We start from the raw sequence: 21,365 nt of genomic DNA, 5'->3' as shown, positions 1-21,365 counted from the left end.
GATCCTTGATTATGTTGGCTGCTTTCCCAAGGCAGCAGGAAGTGTAGACAGAGTCAATGGAGGGGAGGCTAGTTTTCGTAATGGACTGGGCTCTCTTCACAATTCTCTGTAATTTCTTGCAGTCTCATGCAGAGAGCAATAGTCGTACCAAGCTGTCATGCATCCAGACAGGACACTGGGCTTGCACTTCAAAACCATAGGCTGCAAGACAACTTTGGGGCATTCTGCATTATGAAAGGCACCATCTCAGTGGAAGTTCTCCCAATGGTACAATGCTGAATCACATCTTCAGGACTTTTCCAAATGCCCCATGACCTGGACTCATCACAACTGTCGGGATTTTGACTATGAGGATAAGTAACACTGACTAAAGTGTAGATGATTAGTAGGTCTAGGAAGATTAGAAGGATACGGTCCTAATACAGGCAATCTATGACTCTATAAATTGGACAGTATAGTTATGCAAAAAACTTGGCATGGGCGTGGTGGGCTGAAGGGCCCATTTCTGTGCTGTACAATTCTACAACTCTATGGTGCTCAACATGATTAAAAGAGCACTTGTCTCTGGTGAGGTAATTCAGGTCCCTGCAGAAGGAACTTAAAACTGCAAACTAAATACTCTAGATTGGCAGTGATGCCAGAAGTTATTCACCACACAATGATTAATGGAAATCAACAGTCCACTCCCCTAAAAAGCTGCAGAGGAAAGTTCAATCAAGACATTCCATAACAAGACAAACACACTTTTGTTGGGTAAATGTATTAAGGGAAAAAAAAACAAAATAGGTAAAGGAGTTGAAATGCAGTTCAGCAACGAGCTGACTGTGCAGTGGATAGTCTCAAAGGGCCAAATGGCCTATTCCTGCTGTGGTGCTTCAATGCCGAGCATTGTTTCAATGGCCCTTTCTTTACTCATGGAACAAAGTCAATCAATCCATCATGTTGCAGTTTAATTCAGTTCTGTAACTTCAGTATTCGTGCAGCCGTTTCAACAATCTCAGTAGGAAATGGCCTGATTAAGCGCTTTATTTCTACCAGTCATCAAATTAGACTGCTTTCGTACTCCCAAAGTAACTCAAAACAAAACCTATTTTTACCAGCAGCAGAAGGGTGGGCTGTGAATGAATGCATATGGAAAAGGCAGGCAGACTGGGGAGCCCTTTATTCAACTTTTATCAGCCTCTGCACCTCATCACTCCAGCTTGTATCAGCAGCATACAATCAGACGTGCACCCTCCCTCTCTGTATTCTTTTCCCCTTGTGTAAAACACTTTAATAATCAACTCGAGCAGTTTAACAAGCTCCTCTCCCCTTGCCACCACCCCCGCCAACAGCTTTTCCTCGGCAACAGAAGGAAACCAGATGTTCAGTTCTGTTTTACACAATAAAAAAATCTTGTCAATCTCCCCCACTTCAGTAGAAGCTGCAAGCAGTCTGGTTGCTATTCTTGGCACTCCTTCTAATGAGCAAATGAGCACCTAAAGTTGGCGTCAACTGTAGCATCTTTCTCAAAAGCGAACACCTATTGTCATGGACTCTTGGGTGACACCTCAAGATTCTGGGGAGCTTATATTACACTCCTATTGTGTGTTAGCTCATCCTAATCACAACCACCACCATCCAGTTCTTTCATTAAGCCCCAAACTTTGGAGGACATGTTGGAAAAAATACCTTTACTTAATCAGAGCTGGACCTGAAGGTATTTTTATGCAGCTTTAGGGTTGGAGTACAGATGAGCTGCCACGGTTACAAGGCGCCAGATGTAAATAGGCATAGGAAATTTTAGCCAGAAGGTAAGTTTGTGAGAAGAATTCCACTTAGAAAGGACTTATGAAATAAAGCCCCTGGTTCATGAAAAACAAGAAGGACATGGAAATCATTTGGAGAGCTGTCAACATTAATGGGAAGCAGGGCAAACAAGTATACAAATTACCTGGGTAAACTTGCAAAAAGGATTGGCGTCTTGAGAAATATTTCATCCCTGGCCAAGCAAACACCAAGGGCTTCAGTGCTAAGTAAATAATAAAACATCAATAAATAACAAAATGAATAAACCAATTGACAGGCCAGTATTTGCTGTCAACTGGATCACTGCTAACATAAACCCAGCAGACTCTTGCCTTGCTAAGGCCCTCTCATAGAGAAGGGTCAAAGCCAGCAACACCATCACCCCAACACTAACTGTCCACTTCTGCTTTGTGATGAGACACCAAGACACCAATTTGCTGTTGTATATTTTGTTTAGAGCATTGGAAACAGGCCCCGCGGCCCATCGAGTCTATGCCGACAATCAAGCACACGCTTACTCTAATCCTCCACTCATCCCATTTTACTCTCCCCACATTCCTATCAACTGCCCCCAGATTCTACCATCCACCTACACTAGGGGCAACTCACCTACCCACTTGCAAGTCTTTGGTATGTGAGTGGAAACCGGAGCTGCTGGGGAAAACGTTTTTACAGGAAGGACATGCAAACTCCACACAGACAGCACCAGAGATCAGGATCGAAGCTGGGTTACTGGAGCTGTGAAGCGGTGGCTCTACTGGCTGCACCGCTGTGCCTTTCATGTAATCCAGGAGTGCCACATTGTCAGAGGTACTGTTTTACAGAAGCAAAGTTCAAGCCAGATCAGCCTACCCAAGCAGAACACCATGAAGCTGGTTTGATAAAGATTTTTCTCTCGCTGATGAGTTTTCCCTCGCTGTACCAGCCAATCTTTATCCCTTAACCACAAGATCATACTGAATTGGAGCAGGAGTATGCCGTCTGCCCTTCGAACCTGCTCCACCAATCATGCTATTACAGCACCAGCGACCCGGGTTCAATTCCGGCCGCTGTCTGTAAGGAGTTCGTACGTTCTCCCTGTGCCTGCGTGGACTTCCTCCGGTTTGCTCCCACATTCCAAAGACGTACAGGTTAGGAAGTTGTGGGCATGCTACGTTGGCACTAGAAGCATGGCGACACTTGCGGGCTGCCCCCAGCACATTCTCAATAATGCAAAAAGATGCAATTCACTGTGTGTTTCGATGTACATGTGACTAATAAATAAATATCTATCTACCTTATATCTATCAAGATCATGGTTGATCTTTTGCACCATTTTCCAACACAATCCCTACATCTCTTCATCCCCTCGATCTCTGTTTTCAATTAACACAACATCTGAACCTCCACAGCTGATCATGGCAGAAAACTCCAAAGGTTTGCTGCCCTCAGTGAAGAAATTTCTCCTCATCTCAGTCCTAAAAAACCTACCCCTTGTTCTGAAACTCTGCCACCCCCTCATCCTTGTCCTAGACTCCTCAGCCAGGGGAAATATGCTCCCTGCATCAAGCTGGTCAGGCCCTTCAAAGATTTTGTAAGTTTCAAATGGTATCTCGTCTCATCCTCCTAAACTTTAGAGAATGCAGTCCCAGTCTACTAAATCTCCCCTCAGACGGGAAACATGCCATTCCTGGAACTAGTCTGGTGAATCTGCGCTGCACTCCCTCTATGTAAGTTCACCCTTTCTTAGGCAAGGGGACAAAACTGTGCACAATACTCCAGGTGCGATCTCAATTGCAACAAGAATTCTTTACTCCTGTGTTCAAATTCTCCTGTAATAAAGGCTTACATACCATTTGCCCTCCTAATCACTTCCTGCACCTGCATGTTGGCCTTCAATGACTTGTGTACAAGCACACCCAGGCCGCTTTGAACATCAACACGATCTAAGCTGTAACCTTTGAACAAATACTTTTCTCTTATATGTCATTAAACTGGAAAGGGTGCAAAAAAGATTTACTGGGATGTCACCAGGACTGGAGGGTTTGCATTATGAGAGGCTGGATAGGCTAGGACTTTTCTCCCCTGGAGCGTAGGAAGCTGAGAGGTGACCTTACAGAGGTTTATAAAATCATATGAGCGACATAGATAAGGTGAACAGCCACGGTCTTTTCCCCAGGGTAGGGGAGTCCAAAGCTAGACGGCAAAGGTTTAAGGTGAGAGGGCAAAGGGACTGGAGGGGCAACTTTTTTTTTTACACAGAGGGTGGTGTGTATATGGAACGAACTGCCAGAGGAAGTGGTAGAGGCGGGTACAATTATGACACTTAAAGGATATTTGGACGGGTTCACGGATAGGAAAGGTCCAGAGGGATGTGGGCCAAATGCAGACAAATGAGACTAGATCAGTTTGGCAACTTGGTCAGCATGGACGAGCTGGGCCCATGCTGTATAATTCTATAACTCTATATGCACCAAAGTAGATCACTTCCCACTGCTCCATATGATATTTCATCTGCCATGCTGAGGAATCCCTCACTCAGCTTGTCTATATCCCCTTGAAGCCTCCTTACATCTTTTTCTGTACTCACAATCTCACTTTCATATCATCAGCAAACCTGGAAATGTGCCATTTGGCCCTCCTCAGCCAAACGTTGATCTGGATTGTGAATAGCTGGGGCCCAAGCACCAACCTCGTGTTAACCTTACACCCGCGCGCCCCCCACCCCCAGTCACAGCCTGCTAACCTGAGAACAATCTGTTTATTCCCACTCTTTGCTTTCTGCCCAATAGCCAATAGAACGAAAACAGATATCTTGGAACATTATCACCCTGTTGGTTGTGAGCATATGCCAGGCACATATCAGCTGATTTGTTTCCTGCATGACTAAATTGCTAAAGCAGATTGTTAGTTCTAAAGGTAGTTGTCCCGAGTTGTGGAAACCTCTTTCATTCTGCTCAAGAGTAGATTTCAAAAAGGAATCCACCTGAAAATTCTAGAGGCAGTTACTCCAGTCGTTGATTCTGTTTCATTCTGTGTCTGTAAACAAAACAAAGTGCCTTTCCGTAGCTTCCTTAACAGAACAGAATATTCTTAGTGTCATCAAAGAAACACTATCAAGGAGCACGGAGCCATATCAGGATGAGTGGCAAGGAGCTTGGTCTGAGGAGGTTTTAAAGACCATCTTAAATTAGGAGAGAGAGACAGAGAACCAGAAAGGTTCAGACTTAAGGACCCTGTAAGAACAATTAAATTTAGGGATCTCACAAGGTTAGAATTGGAGGATCATCACCAACTCAAGAGAGCTGGTAATTACAGAGGAGGATTCTTCAAAACAGGAATTATAACATTAAAAATCTATGTATTTCTTAACCAGAAACCAATGCAGGTGAGTGAGCACAAGGTCAAAGGGCGAACAGGACTTGGTGCTAGTTCAGGCACAGGAAGCAGAACATGGAAAATTGGCCAAAAACTTGCTGGAATAAGGAGATCACGTACAGACTTAAACAATACCAATAGTTTTAAATATATGTAAATGATCAGGATGCATATAGCGAGATGTTATCAGTGAAGATTAGTTAAGCAAATTACCTTAGAGCATGCTGTAACAACTCCACTTCCCTGTCAAAGGTTTTAGAGTTGACTATTGTTAACAGTATTACACATTAACTCTAGAGGGGTTGCAGCTCAAATTGGATAGATCGATGAACGAATCAGCACGATCATGAAGGGCCAAGTGGCCCCCTTCTTTGCTGTAAGGTTATCGCAGAGTTATAAGTGAACTATTGTATGAGACAAAAGCCAGAACTTTGTTCTAACAACTTGTTTTACTGAAAGAACCTTCCCACGGACAGGTAGTGTGGCAATGTCCAACTAACTGGGACGCTGCACAGCAACGAGGCCAGGCCCATCCTTCGAAACGCCAGGAACAGCTAGAACCTCAGCACGAAATGACACTTAGTCTCTGCATATTCCAGTTCTATGCACAGCTTGATGCAGCCACACACAAAGGTGTCCATTAGGACAAGAGTAATGTTGGGTACGCTCCCCCCGCCATTGTCTGGGGACTTGTGCATCGTAACCTGTCAGACTGCTCCATCCTGGATCCCCAGATGAAATAGAAAATGGCTCAGCTGACTGCCATGGTGGAAGAGGGGGGGCCCATCAGGTAGTGGTCAACAATCCCATTGGTCTCACATTCGATTCTGAAGGGATCTGCTAGGGTTGGCGCCAAGAAGCTCTTTCTCTTTGTCTGGAGGGTCTGGAACTTGGGGTCAGAATCTCAGGACAAGCGGTTGGGCATTAAGGATGGAGGCCAGGAGGAATTTCATCGTTCAGAGGTTTGTGAATGTTTGGAACACTCTCCCTCAGAGGGACAGGTTTGCAGAGCAGCAGGGCATGTTCAAGAGTAAAATCTTGGGAATCCAGTGAAACCAAAGTAGATGAGGATAGGGCAGAAGAGGCAGAAGATCAAACAAGTGTCAGACCATAGTTGGGAGGAGGAGCAGGGATGGGGAGAGCAGAGGCCAATTCCTGCTCCTACTTCATATGTTCTCATGACCCTGGAATGGGTGGAGAAGAGAAAAAGGAAGAATTCATGAACTCCTGTACACCAGATAAAGAATCCAACAACAACCCACACTAGTCCAGGCCTATACAGTGCAGTGGTAGGACAAAATTTACTTGAGTGTTCCCCAGAGACGTTTTGTAACTGTATTGAAAGCTCTAGACACAGATGCAGAATCCTCATTCACTCACTCAGGAGGGAGGACCTGACGGAGTTCACATAATGGCCTAAATGACTGCTCAATTACATGAAGGTGTTCAGCTGATCCTGCCCCTGTAAGGTAGGAACAGGACCCTTCACCACTCCAGACCTCTTCATTCTAGGACCCGTACGACATTCTAGACGTCTTCATTACAGGGCCCCTACACTACCCCAGACCTCTCCATTACTGGACCCATACACTACCCACAGTTCTCTCTATTACAGGACCCCTACACCATCCACAGACCTCCAATACTGGACCCTATGATTTAGATGGCTTCTAGTTAATGTTCTCATGAGGAATCAGAGATTTATTTTCTGGGAGCATCACAGCAGTGAGATGGGTGTGGGGTTCAGGGAATCTGTTGCTTGCAATATTCTCTTTCTCATCACATTTTACGTGTAAGGTGTCAGCTATGGATCATAGGGACAACTGCTGCATATCGTGTTGGAAGATTGTGGTTTCAAACCCCATTCCAGAGACTTGACAATGAAACCTGGGCTGTCACTGGGCTGTCACTGGGGGAATCCTGGACTGTGGGCAGATGTCATCTCCCTCTCATCTTCAAGACCGTCTTTGACCTCAGATGCGTGCAAAAGATCCTGTGGCAGCTTTGCAAAACAAAAGATTGGTGATGTCCTGACCAACATTTCTCTCTCAACCAATATCTGCTTATCTGATTGAATTTCAATTTTCGTAGGAACCATCTAGATCCAATTTGACAATGAAAGAGGCAATGGAATGCAGCTGATCTAATGCCTCCACAGTCTCACTCCCAATCCCTGTAAGCTCCAACAACCTCCTCCCCCAAGGAAAGAATTCCTCAGCCTCAGGTCTCTTGCTCTGTTCCTTCGACACATTATCTGTGGCCGTGCCTTTAGCTGCTCAGCCCCTCCAAGTTCCATCCATTATTCCTCCTTTAAACATCTCCATCTTTCCTCCTTTAAGATGCTTCCAAGAACTGTTCTCTCCTCAGATCAAACTCAGTTGTTTTTCTGATAAGGCTCCTGCAAAATGTCTCAAATCCGGGTTAAATATGAATTGCTTGTGCCTGATTTACCACAGCCTTACACCTGCCTCACCAACACTTTTCCAAGTGGCACCGGGCAACATTTATTCCAAATCTTCATGATCTCAGTCACAGGTCAGGTGATCAGAGGGTTGGGGAGGATCCGCGGGATGAGCCAAGTTCCTTGCCAACTTGGATGAGAGTACCACAGATTGGTAAATACACTCAAGATTTACACCCACTGGCACTACTGTGATCCATGGAGATCGGTGCAACTCTCCGAGGATTAGAGAGCAGCCGATAAACCTGTGACGTTTCAAATGGAGAAGAAATTGCTTTCGGTTGCAAAACATGGAAAATAAGTATAGGCCATTCAGCCCTTCGAGCCTGCTCCACCATTCTGTAACTTCATGGCTGATCATCCAAATTCAATTCCCTGTTCCTGCTTTCTCCCTGTATTCCTTGATCCCTCTGGCCTTCAGTACAAAATCCAACTCCTTCCTGAATAAGTTTAATGATTTGGCTTTAACTGAATTTCAAAGGTTCACCACTCTCTGGGAGGAGATACTTCCCCCCATCTCAGTCTAACATGGATCAGCCCCTCATCCTTAGACTGTGACTCCAGGTCCAGAACTCCCCAGCCATCGATAACATCCTTCCTGCATCTAATCTGTCCAGTCCTGTTGGAATTTTGTAGGTTTCTATGCGATCCCCTCTCATTCTTCTAAACTCTAGTGAAGGTAAGACTAATTGATCCCATCTCCCTTCACACCTCAGTCCTGCTAACCATGGGATTGATCAGGTAGGTGGGAGCCAATGAGCAGCACAGACCAGTGGAGTGGGCTGGCCGTTGTGAAGGTAATAGTGGAAGTCAAGTTCTGCTGAGTGACTGGGGGATATGTTTATGTTCCAAGAGGAAACTGACCCCATTCAGCTACAATTGACTTCTGCCACGGGCACCTTGACAGGCCAGAAAGGATCATAGCACCTGTGAAACCAGGAAACTGTGTCCAACGCTGGTTCACTTGCCAGAGTAAATACAGTCATCTCCGAGCTCCCAAGCAGCCCCGTAAACCAGCTGCTTTCTTAGCCCTGCTTGAATGTCCTTTCTTTCACACATGTCCCGCGTTCATCACAACATAAGAAATAGAAGCAGCAGTAAACTATTTGGTCTCTGATGCTTTCTCCACCATTCAACATGATCATGGCTGATCTTTTACCTCAGAGCCACTTTCTTACACTTAAGATATCTTTATTAGTCACATGTACATCAAAACACACAGTGAAATACATCTTTTTTTTGTGTAGAGTGTTCTGGGGGCAGCCCACAAGTGTCACCACACTTCCGGTGCCAACATAGCATGCCTACAACTTCCTAACCCGTACGTCCTTGGAACGTGGGAGGAAACCGGAGCACCCGGAGGAAACCCACACAGACACGGGGAGAACGTACAAACTCCTTAAAAGGTACAAACACTTGTCCCTTGATTTCCTCAAGCAGTGGGTTGGGATGACCAACCCATTTATTTGCTCAGGGCATCCTCAAGCTGGGCCAATGACGAGGGTTGTAAATGCCGTCAAATCAATCAATCATAAAGTCACAGAGCTAATACAGTGTGGAAGCAGGCCCTTCACCCCAAGCCGACCAAGTTGCCTAATTGATGCTCTTCAATCATGAGCGCCAGCCCTCCAGCCAGGTTTGTGGGTTCAAGCCCCGCGTCAGGATGGCACAGCTAGCAGAGCTACTGCCTCAGCATCCCGAGTTCAATCCTGATCTCGGATGCTACCTGTGTGGAGTTTGCATGTTCTCCCTGTGACCACGGGGGTTTCCTCCAGGGCTCCAGTTTCCTCCCACATCCCAACAATACGCAGGTTGGTGGGCTAAATGCCCACACACAGAGCGGATGTTGCCATGCTGTTTACTCTAACTTTCTTACTCTTCTTCAAATATCTTTTACAACCACCTGAGGCAGTAGTTGGGGATCTAGGTTTAACATCTCAACTGAAAGAGGGTACCGCTGACAGTGTGGCTCTCCCTCAGCGCTACAGTGGAGTATCAGTTGGGATATGAGCCCAAGCCTCTGTAGTGGGCTTTGAACCGGTGACCTGAACTCTGAACTTCAGGGTTAATCTGACCCTGACACCTTTCAGGCTGTAGACCTCAGGCTCCAACTAGGCACATGCACAGTTGTGACATCAGGTGCCCCGGGGGAGGCTCTGAGGGGTGGGGGCTCAGAGGTGGGTGTGTGTGGGGGGGCTTTCCACCCGCAGCGATCTGGAGCTCACTCCAGTGTCTGCTCTGAAATCCCCAGTAACATCGGCTCAAATCTGGGAAGGTCCCAAATATTCCGAGGAACTTCTGACTGGGTTGGGGGACTCTGTCAGTTCAGAAACAGCATCTCGGTTGGCTGAACCGTCCATGAGCCTCTACAACCCGACCTTCAGGTCCTGACCTTCTCCAGTGAATATGAGAATGGTGGCAAGCAATAGCTAGTGTTAAACAAACACATTGTGTGATATGTGTCTAAAATTCCAGTGAAGTGAGGAGGATGAGCAATGGTGAACTGGCCCCTCTGTGGCAGCTCAGGGTGGGGGGGTGGGTGGGGGCAGAGGAGGGAGTGCGCTGGTCAACACACACACATGAAAGTTGGAGAGGAACTCAGATCCACCAGTTATCTGCCTCCTTTAACGTGCCCCCAACAAACTCCAGCCTGTGAGAGATTGAGTGGAGCCTACTGTTTGGTCCTATTCCATCAAGAAGGGGCGAGGGCAAGTGTCCCAGCTCACCACAGGCAATGTGTCCTCATGAGGGCCTGCAGAACACTTAGCAGTTGAGAGATGGCATGGATTCACAGCAAAGGTGCTCAATGGAGCAAGGTGAAGGTAATTGATGCTAAGTTGCCCTCTGTTAAAAAAACTATTTTCTTACTTTCTTCAGAGGAACAAGTTTAGAAACAAAAGCTATTTATGTCTTGGGGCCCTTGAGCGAGCTCCTCCACCGCCACTGGAGTGGGGTAGACATCTCCGGAAGGTCACAACAATGATGAAGCCTTGCTGCGTGAACAAACCCTCGCTAAGATCTGAGGCAGGTCTGCATGACTTGCTGTCAGCATCTGACAACAACACTTCTCCACCACATTTCTGCGTCCAGATCCACGACCTTGGAGCAGACCAGACGTTTTCCAAGATGTACAATATTTTGTTTTCCTTTTCCTGATGGATTCGCCTTGTGCTTGCCAACCTACATTAGCTCCTACCCCTCCTTCAGCATAAACCTCATGGCTCAGCCCTCCCAGTCTCTGCCGGCTTCCTCGAGCCCTCCAATCCTCTCTCAGCTACATGCTCCTCCAATTCTGGATCCTTGTGCAACCTCCATGTTGTGTCCTTTAGCCTTCTAAGACCGAGCTTCAGAATTCCCTCCCTCAATCTCTGCCTTCTTTATCCCCCCTTTTAAGATCCTCCTTTAAGCCTCCCTCTTTGCCAAACCTTTTGGTCAGCTGTCCTTGAGAGACACTGTACCAAACGTTGTCAAATGACTCAATCATGAGGCATCCTGGGAATACCTCACTACAACATTAAAAGCAATAGAAATGCAAGTTGATGTTGCTGTTCTTTCAACTGAGGACATTACACCCAGCCTACAGGATCTGATAAATTGTGCTGAAGTTAATTCTGCTGTTCAAGCATTACTTTTACAACAGTGCCAGACACTTCCCATGACAGTGTCTCTTATAACAATCGGAGTGTGATTACCAAGCAGTGGTCAGGAAAGTATTACAGGAAGTCAGTGTGTCAAAGGAAGTGTGCACTCTATATAAAGCTTTCAAGACATTGCAGGACAAGAGCTTTTCTGTAACAAAAACAGAAAGTGCTGGAAATACTCAGCAGGTTCGGCATCATCTGTGGGAAGAGGAACAGAGCCAGCATTTCAGGTTGAAGGCCCTTTATTAGAACTGAGAAACCACACACAGGTTGGGTGGTTGTTTTGCAGAGCACCTGGATTCAGTCCACAGGGATCACCCTGAGCTTCCTGTTGTCTGCCACTTTAATCCCCCCAGCCCTCTCCAACTCAGACCTGTTGGTCTGTGGCCTCCTGCACTGGCACAGTGAGGCCCAATGCAAGCTCGAGGAACAGCAGCTCATCCTCCATCTGACACGTTGCAGCTTTCTGGACTCAATGCTGAATTCTGTAACTTCAGGTAACTTGATTCTTGGTCTATATCAGTCATCCATCTGTAACATTGACTCAGTTTGTTTTTTTTCCTCTATGGGCATGGAGGGTGCACCCAACCCAACCTGCTGGGCCTTGTCCTCCTGTTCGGCAATTTTGCAATCCCACATTCTTTTGTCTAGGTTCTCCCGTCTATGTTCTCACTCTCTAACTGCTCCCAGTCACTCACTGACCAGATAATCTTGTTTACATGGTCACCCCAGCTTTATCCGTCAGATTCATCCCCCCTTCCCCACCCTCCATGCAGCTTCACAGTTCTGACGAAGGGTCTTTGACCCGAAATGTTAACTCCGTTTGTCTTGCCACAGATGCAGCCTAACCAGTTGAGTATTTCCAACATTTTTTGTTTTTGCAGTAAATCAATGCTGTTTGTGGGATCCAGCTGTGTGCACATTGGCAGCTGTGCTTCCCTACAACACCACAGAGACTGACTTCAAAAATACTTTACTAGCTTTAAAGCAGGTTGAAATGTTCTGAGATTATGAAAGGCTGGGTACATACAAAATCTTCCTTCATTTTTCTTTCTCACATTTCCTCAAGCTTTCTCTATCTTTCCCTATCCATCCTTCCTTCTCCTTCCTATGTTAGACACACTGTGATTGGTGAGGACAACAATGTCCTTTAAGTACAAATGGGATGATACTGTGCAGTAGTATTGTTGGTGCAGTGATTGTAAGCATACAGAGCAGGATTAGGGCCCTTTAGGTAAAAGGTTTGCTCATGGAAGATACCAGGGCTGATAATCAAAAACAGAAACCAATCATGCATGGCATGTCCAGAAACAGCGGTATTTATTTCAATGCCTGGCACCAATTTCCAGAGTGGGAAATCAGTTCTGTAACTTCTTTTACTTTACAATAGCACTCACTCTTTCTCCTTCCCTCCCCCCCCCCTCTCTCTCTCTCTCTCCTCCCCCTCACTCACTCTCTCCCTCCCTCTCCCCCTCACCTCTCTCCTTGTTGGGAACAGGGCTACCAGGTGGCAAGGTGGTTTGATTTCCAAGTTTTATGCAGTTCTGAGAAATAAAAAGCACTCAGATTAAATTCTACTGTTAAGTAAAAGAATTTACAGGACTTCATGGTAAGGAACAGAGGCTTGAGTTAAACATTTGGGAGCTTATCATTAGAACCCCCTATAGGGATCAGAGGCTGGGATCCTTGGTAACTTCTTACATAGCTGTTTAGGAATTTGCAGGCTGAATCTGTAGACACCACAAGAAAACAAAATACTCCTGACCTGGGAATCATTTTGGCACTGTTCAGACATTACCCTCAGAGTTTGCCTACCACTTGTGTAACTTGATATCAAAAGAGAAAAATCAAATCTTAATGTGTAGTTTCATACTGGAGACTTGAAAGAGAAAAGAAAGTTGGGCATGCGAGCCATTTACATGAAGTGTAGACACTGTTGGAGGAAATGTGGCAGGTTCTCTTGGCACTGAACACTTCCACAAATATCATTAAAAGGTAACTTGTTTCAGTAATTTCAGATGAGAGATCAACACTAGCTATAAGATGAGGAGAAATTCCCCCCCCCCCATGCCATTACACCCAACACCCCCCGCCCCACTCAAGTTTGCTTGTTTGGGGGGTGTTGGGTGTAATGGCATGGGGGGATTTTCTTTTGTTCTAATTGTGTTCTTTCTTGTAAAAATTGTGTATAATTTATGTTTATGTTTTTCTTGTGAATGCTGCTTTGATGTTGCTCTGTGTCTGTGATGCCGCTGCAAGTAAGGTTTTCATTGCACCTGTGCATACATGTACTTGTGCATATGACAATAAACTCCACTTTGACAAAATGCTTCATAAGACCATGGTTTAACATCCTCGTCCTAAAAGTAATACCTCTGACAGTGCAGCACTCCCTCAGTGCAACACCAGGGGTGGCAGTCAGAATTTGGTGTTCCAGTTGGAAGATGGAATTGTAGAGATACAACATGGAAACAGGCCTTTCCGCCCACTGAGTCTGCACCATCCATCAACCATCCATTGATGCTGACCCTGCTTTCATCCCATTTTATTCTCCCCACACTCCCAGCAATTCCCCCTAGATTCTACCACTAACCTACACACTAGGGATTATTTACAGTGACCAATTAACCTACTGACCTGCATGCCTTTGGGATGTTCTTTCCTGTGTTCTAGTCAATCCTCAACCAAGATCATTAAAATAAACTAGTGGGTCACTCCTCTCACCTACCAGTTGCGGAACCTTGGCTGATGCAGTTCAATTGAAAAGTGCATCACCAGTTGTGGAATTCTTTGGGATATTGCGATGGCACAATTACAGTGTCTAAACACAAATTCATTTTGTCAGAATGAATATAATGTTCCAAATTTGATGTGATTGTGACTCTGATGTTATTTGCCAACTGATGGACATACGAGAGTGGGAGCAGACATCTTTGAACTGAATGAGGGCAGTTCTCACATTCCTTCTCTTGGGCAGTTGTTCAAATAGGATAGTCTGGAAGGGGCCAGTGGGTAATATTTAGAAGGCCCAATGCTTCATCAAAGATTACCTGAATAGGAATCAGACCATCCATGGCCTGGTGACTTTCCAGGGTAAGAGCCAATGGCTCTTCATCAATCTAGTCCAGGACTAGCCTGGAGTCTCTGAGGATTCAAGTTTAAACTCCAGGAGGCAGCTGCAAGCAACACCTCAGAGAGAAGAAAAAAAATCACAAAGTCATTGAAATAATTGAGCTTTCCTTAAAATATCAGTTGTAAAAATATTCATGAGGGAAAAGTCTGTGTTTTACCAATAATCGCAAAAGCAATCAATGAGTAATGGAAAGTCCATTCACTTTGTGGAGTGGAAGGCTCTGCTGGGGGACATGTGGTCATGTAATGCTCTGACACTTCACTGCCTTCAAGGCCCCCTTGAACCCACCCCTTTGACCAAGCTTTTGGTCACCTGCTCTAATACCTTATTACACGATTTAATGTCAAACTTTGTTGAAGTCCTGCGATGTGTCGAGAGCCCCTTTGCCCTGCAACACAATATACAAATGCAATTTGTCCGTTACCTCGCGGAATAGGTTCTACCAGAGTAAACTACCTTAATCAGGACAACATCTTTGAATATTGTGTCCCAGAAGATACGATACCAATATTGTGATACAAGCATCACAAAGAAATATCTCTGTTGTATATCAATTATGAAAATAAGATTAAAAGCCCCATCCAATGTGTAAAGTTGTCTCATTTGTTAATATAAACTGAAACAGAGTCACGTACTGTTCCAGCTCAAGAACAAACCTATTAAGTTGCACTTTTATTTCCTGTGCAGACATTGCTGACAAACTCCATTTATAAGCAAAGAAACCCATCCATATAGCACTAAGCTTTGAACTTCACAAAGCACTTTACAGCCAATGAAACAATTCTGAAGTGAAGTCATTCCTGAAAATGTAGCAGCAAGCTTGCACAAGGACAAGTCCACAAAAAGCAAAGTAATACTGAGCTGATCATCAGATCTTGGTGGGGATCAGGCTATTAACATTTTGCTTTTTATTGGAGTGTCCAATGAAGAGATAAATTTTAGTGGTGTCAAATTATTATTAGGACATTGGGAACAACTCCCAGCTCAGCTTTAAAATATTACCATCTGAGAGAGAAGCAGCACGAATCCTTGGTTTAACATTTCATCCAAAAGACAGATTGACAATGCAACAGTCCTTCACTGGAGGGCTATTTAGATTTTGCTCATGTATGACTTGAAGCCATAAGACTCAGAAGCAGGAGAGCTTCCACTGAGCACTGTTGAAATTTTTTTTTATATTACACCTCTAATGTAGGAAAACATTCCAATATACTTTACATAAGACTAAAAAAAAGACAACCAGCTAAAGAATTAGATTTTAGGAGGTGGAGTCAAAGAAGTTCAAGTACGATTGCCAAAGAGAGGGGATATACAAATGGCCAAAGTAGGCATAATGGAGAGCTCTCTTGGTGGGGGGGGGGGGGGGGGGGGGGGGGAGGGTGGGGGGGGGGGGGAGGTGGGGTGGGGGGGTGGTGTTGGCTTTAGGGCTGGAAATGTTGCATGATGAGATGACGGGGAGATTGAAAGGTGTTGGTGTTCAGAAGGGCTTGGATGTCCTTGTCCATGAACCACTTAACGTGCAGGTAGAGCAAGCAATTAGGAAGGCAAACAATATTGGTCTTCATTGCGAGAGAATTTAAATACAAAACTAGAGATGTCTTGCTTCAATTATATAGACCCCTAGTGAGATTGCATCAGGGTTATTCTGAAAAGGTTTGGTCTCCCCTACCCAAGGAAGGATATACTTGCAATTCAGCAAGTGCAGATTCCCAGCATGGAGTGTTTTGTCACATGAGGAGTGATTGAGTGGACTGGGTCAAGGCTCTTCTGAATTCAGCAGAGTGAAAGGTGATGTCCTTGAGACATACAAAATTCTCATGGGGCTTGACATGGGTGAAAGATGGTTGATGTTTACCTGCCTGGGGTGTATAGAAACTGGGGTCATGGCCTCAAAAGAAAGGGTCAGTCATCTAGCACGGAGAGAAGAACATTTTTCACCCAGAGGGCAGTGAATTCTTGGAATGCTCTGTCCACAGAGAGCCACTTACTAAGTATATTTGACATAGAAAATGATTGATATTTTCATTTTACATGAACCAGTGGATATAGGGTTAGTGCAGTAAAGGTCAGCAAGGGCGACAATTTGAATGTGGAATGGGTGATAGTCCTCGTGTGGGAGAGGGTGTACCAGAACCTGCTGAAGTGCAGGATGAACAGCGTGGGACCAGCCAGGAATGACCTGGAAGGTCATGTCTGAAGATAACAGAAACAAAGACAAGTAGTCCAACAGGAATTGGGCAGTGTAGCAGAGATGGGTGGAAGCAGTGATAGTATGTAAATATAACTGAAGGCAAAATAAGACACCAATGTGAGAAAGAGACTGGTTCATCCAGAGGTGGTAGTCAGGAAAGGGGAAGAACTCCTTGATAAAAGGTCCAGAGTTGAAAAGATGGTGGTGTTATGATAGTTGCAGTATTTCCAACATTTAATTGGAGGGAGTTGCAGCTTATCCAAACCTGGTGAGATTGCATCTGGGATACTATGTATAGGTCTGGTCTCCTTAGCCAAGGAAGAATATACTTGTGATTCAGCAAGTGCAGATTCCAGGAGGCCAAATGGTCTGACAACACAGTGGCAGTAGGGTGTCAAGGTAGATAGTGTTGAGGTGGAGCTGAGGGATGTTAGCGTATATGTGGAATGTACCACCATGTCTATAAATGACATCTCCAAGGGTCAATACGATGATGATGAAAGGGAAGTAGACATGACATCTGTGGAGAAGTCCAGAGATAATGGCAGAGAGGTGCAAACAAAAGCTATTGTGGATAATGTACAATGAATGAAGCCAGGCAAGTTCCATAAAGAGACAGCATGGGATAAAGTTCGTCCAATGGTAAAGGGCGCAGAGTGTTAAGTGTGACAAAGAACAAAATTATGCCACAATCACAGCCAAAGAGGGCATCATTTGCAATTCTGTTTAACGTGGCCTTTGCGGCAGGGGCAAGGAAACTGATTAAAAAGTATTGGGTGTTGAATTGTGGGAATGATGGTCATGGATTTGCAATGTTCAAGAACTTTAAATAGGAGAGGATGTTTGGAGTTGCAATCTTGTTTCAGAATTAGAATTATTATCACTGACATATGACATGAAATGTGTTGTTTTGTGGCAGTAGTACAGTGCAAAGACATAAAAACCTATAAATTACAAAAATAAAGTGCAAAAAAAGGGAATAATGAGGTAGCGTTCATGGATCATTCAGGAATCTAATGGTGGAAGGGAAGGAGCTGTTCCTGAATCGTTGAGTTTGGGTCTTCAGGCTTCTGTACCTCTTCCCTAATGGTAGTAACGAGAAGAAGGGCATGTCCCAGATGGTGTGTGACGAGTGAAGGTTTTGAGGAGTGATGTTAGTAGGAAGAAGACTTTTGGCGAAGGTCTCACAACTGACAGCATGCTAATGACCAGACAATCCTTTGTAGATACTGGCTATTGAGGTACAAATATTAGCTAGGACATCAGACAAACGCCTTCTTTTATGTAAACCTTGCCTGTTGCCATGGGATTAGTTGTCCAATTTAGGCATCGGATGAGGTAAGAGTTTAACGTTTCACGTGAGAGATACCCTTCAGGCAGGGCTGTGCACCCTCAAGATCGTCAGTCTAAATTCTGAGCTCAAGTCTCTGAACTGGGATTTGAACTCACAACCTTCTGGCTGAAATCTGAGATCAACTGAGCCACAGCTCACAACCTGCTCCAAATAAAGTTTTTGAATCAGAGATTCTGAACAATGGAAAGTGATGTAAATTTTTAAAAATTGTATTTTTTTTAGATTTCCAAAACATCCCTTTAAAGTGTTTAGCAGTTTCCAGAAGCCGTTCCCTAAAGCGAGAGCTAATACTGGCTCGGGGCTTCAAACTTTACCCATCAAGTGACGCACTTTAAACATTTTGCAGCTGGTTCTACTTGCTCGTGAACAGAGGTAGCACCGTGAGAACTCAGACTGGGCTTCTGAAAAGTGATTCATGCTAAAACCGTCAATGTGCCGTGTCTTCAAAAAGAAAGAGGTTCATTTAACATATCCGCTGATCTGGAGATGTCTGCAGAATAATCACTGCTTGTAACCACAAACATCAAGCAAAGCTTCACCCCCACCCAGGCGCTGCATCAACTCCCAAGATAGGAAAGCTTCTCTGTTACTGCTGAGCCTGCACTTCTCAGCTCTCTTTACAAAATACTTCATGCATGTGGCAAACTTTACATTCTGCCTTCACCGCTGTGGTTAAACGACCACTAGGAAAATAAAAATCGCTGCAAACTTACCTAGCCCCTTAAACTCCGTCCACAGCCTCCGCCGCGCTCCTGCAGACGATTAACAATGAGGTACTTCTGAATGGTGCGAGAGCTGAGCCTTAGTACACCGTGCATATCCTCCAGTCTTCCGACGCCACTCCCTAGCTACAGTACAGCCGCTGGCTAGAGCTGCACACTTACTGAAAGGGCTTGGATCGGCCTCCCTGGCTATCAGCCAGCCGTACAGCTGAGTTGCAGTCACATCACCACAATGCTCAGAATGCAGTAATAAGCAGGAATGTCCCTGGCCCCTAACCTGAGTCTTAAACACTTTCTTTACTTTTTTTTTCCACGACTATCCCCAGAGACCCCGAAATATATTTTATTAAATACGTCATCTGGAGGGCGTTTGGCTCCTGGTGTCTCGACCACTTGTGCCTAATTCATCAGAATCACTTTGTTTTCTTTAAGTTTCTCCATTTTCGGACTTAGGCGCTGCATAAATAACAGAGCAAAGCTCCAGCCTGCACCCCAGAGCACCTCTAAATGTGGCAGCGCCACTGCAAACCACTAGAAGGTGCAAGTAAGCAGTTGAAGCTCTCCCACTGTGAGATGCTGTCAATATTTCAGATCATCGGTCTTGCAGTGCAAACTGCTCGGATGCCAACCTGGAGCAAGGAAGTTAAAGGAACATGTCCTCGTGTAGGTTTATTTGGCCAATACTTCTTTGGGAGGAAGTAAAGGCTGTGTTAGTGCACTGGAGAGACAAGACATTGCAGATGCTGGAGGCTGGGCCAAAAAAACCCAAACTACTGGAGGAACTCAGTGGGTCAGGCAGCATCTGTGGAGGAAAATGGACAGTCAACGTTTTGGGTCAAGGCCCTTTACCTGGACTGGTCTCAATGATCAGCACTCCCTTACCACTGAGCTCAGGTTATGTCTTAGTCCTTTGGAGTAAGACTTGAATCAGACTCAAAATCAAGGGTACCATCCCCTGAACTCCAGTTAACACATGCACAGTTACCACCTGTGGTAGATACTCAGTAAGATGTTAGATTGGACAAATGTAAGTGTAATTAGGGCTTTTGGACCACAAGATAAATCCAGTAGCATTGCTGGAACTCAGGACCATCAGTTTGAGTTGTGTTTGTGGGTGTAGAGGGTGCCAGGTGAAAGAACACATACTGGATAAACTGAAAGTCTTAGTTCCAATTCTACATCCTGCCCTCTATCTTGTGAGGTCAGTTGCCTTGTTGAATTGCCCAATCTTACAACAGAAAAATTCCAACAATTTTTAAGTTGATCCTTCCCTTCTATAGAATACAAATTCTTATTTTTTGAAACAAAATCATTAAAAGTGTAGTGAAAGAGATGTCTAGTCCCTTCAAACAGAAACAACTTTCTGTCAGTTAATTCCAGTCAGCAAGGAATCAGGCAAGCATTGGGTTACAGAGTACTTATATAATATATTTTACAATTGCAAACATTACAAACTGTCTTACAAGCAAACAGGAAGAGTTAATGTCATTACATAGGTAATGTACAAGAACACATGAAAATAGGAGCAGCACGAACACCTGCCCTGCCATTTGATATGATCATGGTCAAACTGCCCCAGACCTCAACTCCTCTGTGCCAGTTCCCCTTAGCCCCGAATTTCTCAACCTTTCAAAAACGTATACATCTCTTTAAATGCCCCCAGTGATCTAGCATCCACAACCATGTTTGTGGGTGTAAAGGGTGCCAGTTGAAAGAACACATCCTTGATAAACTTATAGTCCTGGTTCCAATTCTATGACCTACACTCACATTTTGAGATTCACCACTCTCTGCAAAAAATTCCTGCACACCTCCATTTTAAATGACCACCAACTTACTTTGTAATATGTCTTATTGTTCAAGATTCATCCACTAGTGGAAATATCTCAACATCTACTTTGTCAGGCCTCCTTAGGATATCATATGTTCTAATAAGATCACCCCTCATTCTTCTAAACTCCAAAGCAAACAATTTGTGGACAACAAGGTCCCACAAACAGCAGGGGACTGATCATCAAATTTATTAATGGTAGGTGAAGAACAAGTGTTTGCTAGGATACTGAGTTAGTTTTACTTAGGGTTCAATGTCAGATTTATCCCTGCAGTGCAGCACTCTTCAGTACTGCACCAAAGGTGACAACCTAGGTTCTGCAATTCAATCTCTGGAGTGGAGTTTGTTCTGGCTGCCTTTTGATTTATGTCATTCAATTACAAATATGTACAGACCTTAGTACCTATTCCATAACATGACCTTCACAAAATGTACATTACTGCAGGGAAAAGGTTCCTAATTTAGTTTTTTAATTAGTTGATATGTCCAAGTATACTGCCAATTTTTGAAAGATAATTAAGATGGTGAAATTGCAGTACGGTGACTAAATTTAGAATTTTACATTCCAGTTCACAGTCCTGCAATTTAACAGGTAGCAGAGGGACATGTGCAGAAGTGATTCACAGGGTGACATAGTGCATTTGATGTTGAGTGGTCATTGCCCTATTATGGAAATTCCTCTTCATTCAATGTTCCCTAAACTAAAGAGAATAACCTGTAGACAATCACGTCCGACTTATAATGACTTACACATAACTTCCAACTGCCGTGGAGTGTCGGTAATGCCAAAGTGCAGCAGATGACCAGGAGCTGAAAACACAGGAACAGGAATAGACCATTCAGTCTCTTGGACCTTTGCCACCGCTCCACTACGTCACAGTTGATTT

At 44.6% G+C, this 21,365-nt stretch overlaps 1 protein-coding gene across 4 annotated transcripts in view; it reads right to left on the bottom strand.

Moving 5' to 3' along the window:
* Positions 1-18,787, bottom strand: part of LOC127568508 (pleckstrin homology domain-containing family G member 1) — a 155,109-nt gene extending 136,322 nt beyond the window's left edge. For 3 of the 4 annotated variants that reach the window (XM_052012344.1, XM_052012346.1, XM_052012350.1), the window contains exon 1: positions 18,639-18,787. The gene's annotated coding sequence lies outside the window, so the exon portion shown is untranslated. Of the gene's footprint in view, positions 1-1,933; positions 1,976-18,638 lie in introns of those variants that run through there. The other variant, XM_052012345.1, reaches the window with a different exon arrangement.
* Between the last annotated feature and the right edge of the window lie 2,578 nt (positions 18,788-21,365).

This window comes from Pristis pectinata, chromosome 3 (genome assembly GCF_009764475.1).
Source record: "Pristis pectinata isolate sPriPec2 chromosome 3, sPriPec2.1.pri, whole genome shotgun sequence".
In the NCBI taxonomy this organism is placed as follows: domain Eukaryota; kingdom Metazoa; phylum Chordata; class Chondrichthyes; order Rhinopristiformes; family Pristidae; genus Pristis; species Pristis pectinata.
This window is presented reverse-complemented; position numbering and strand designations above follow the sequence as displayed.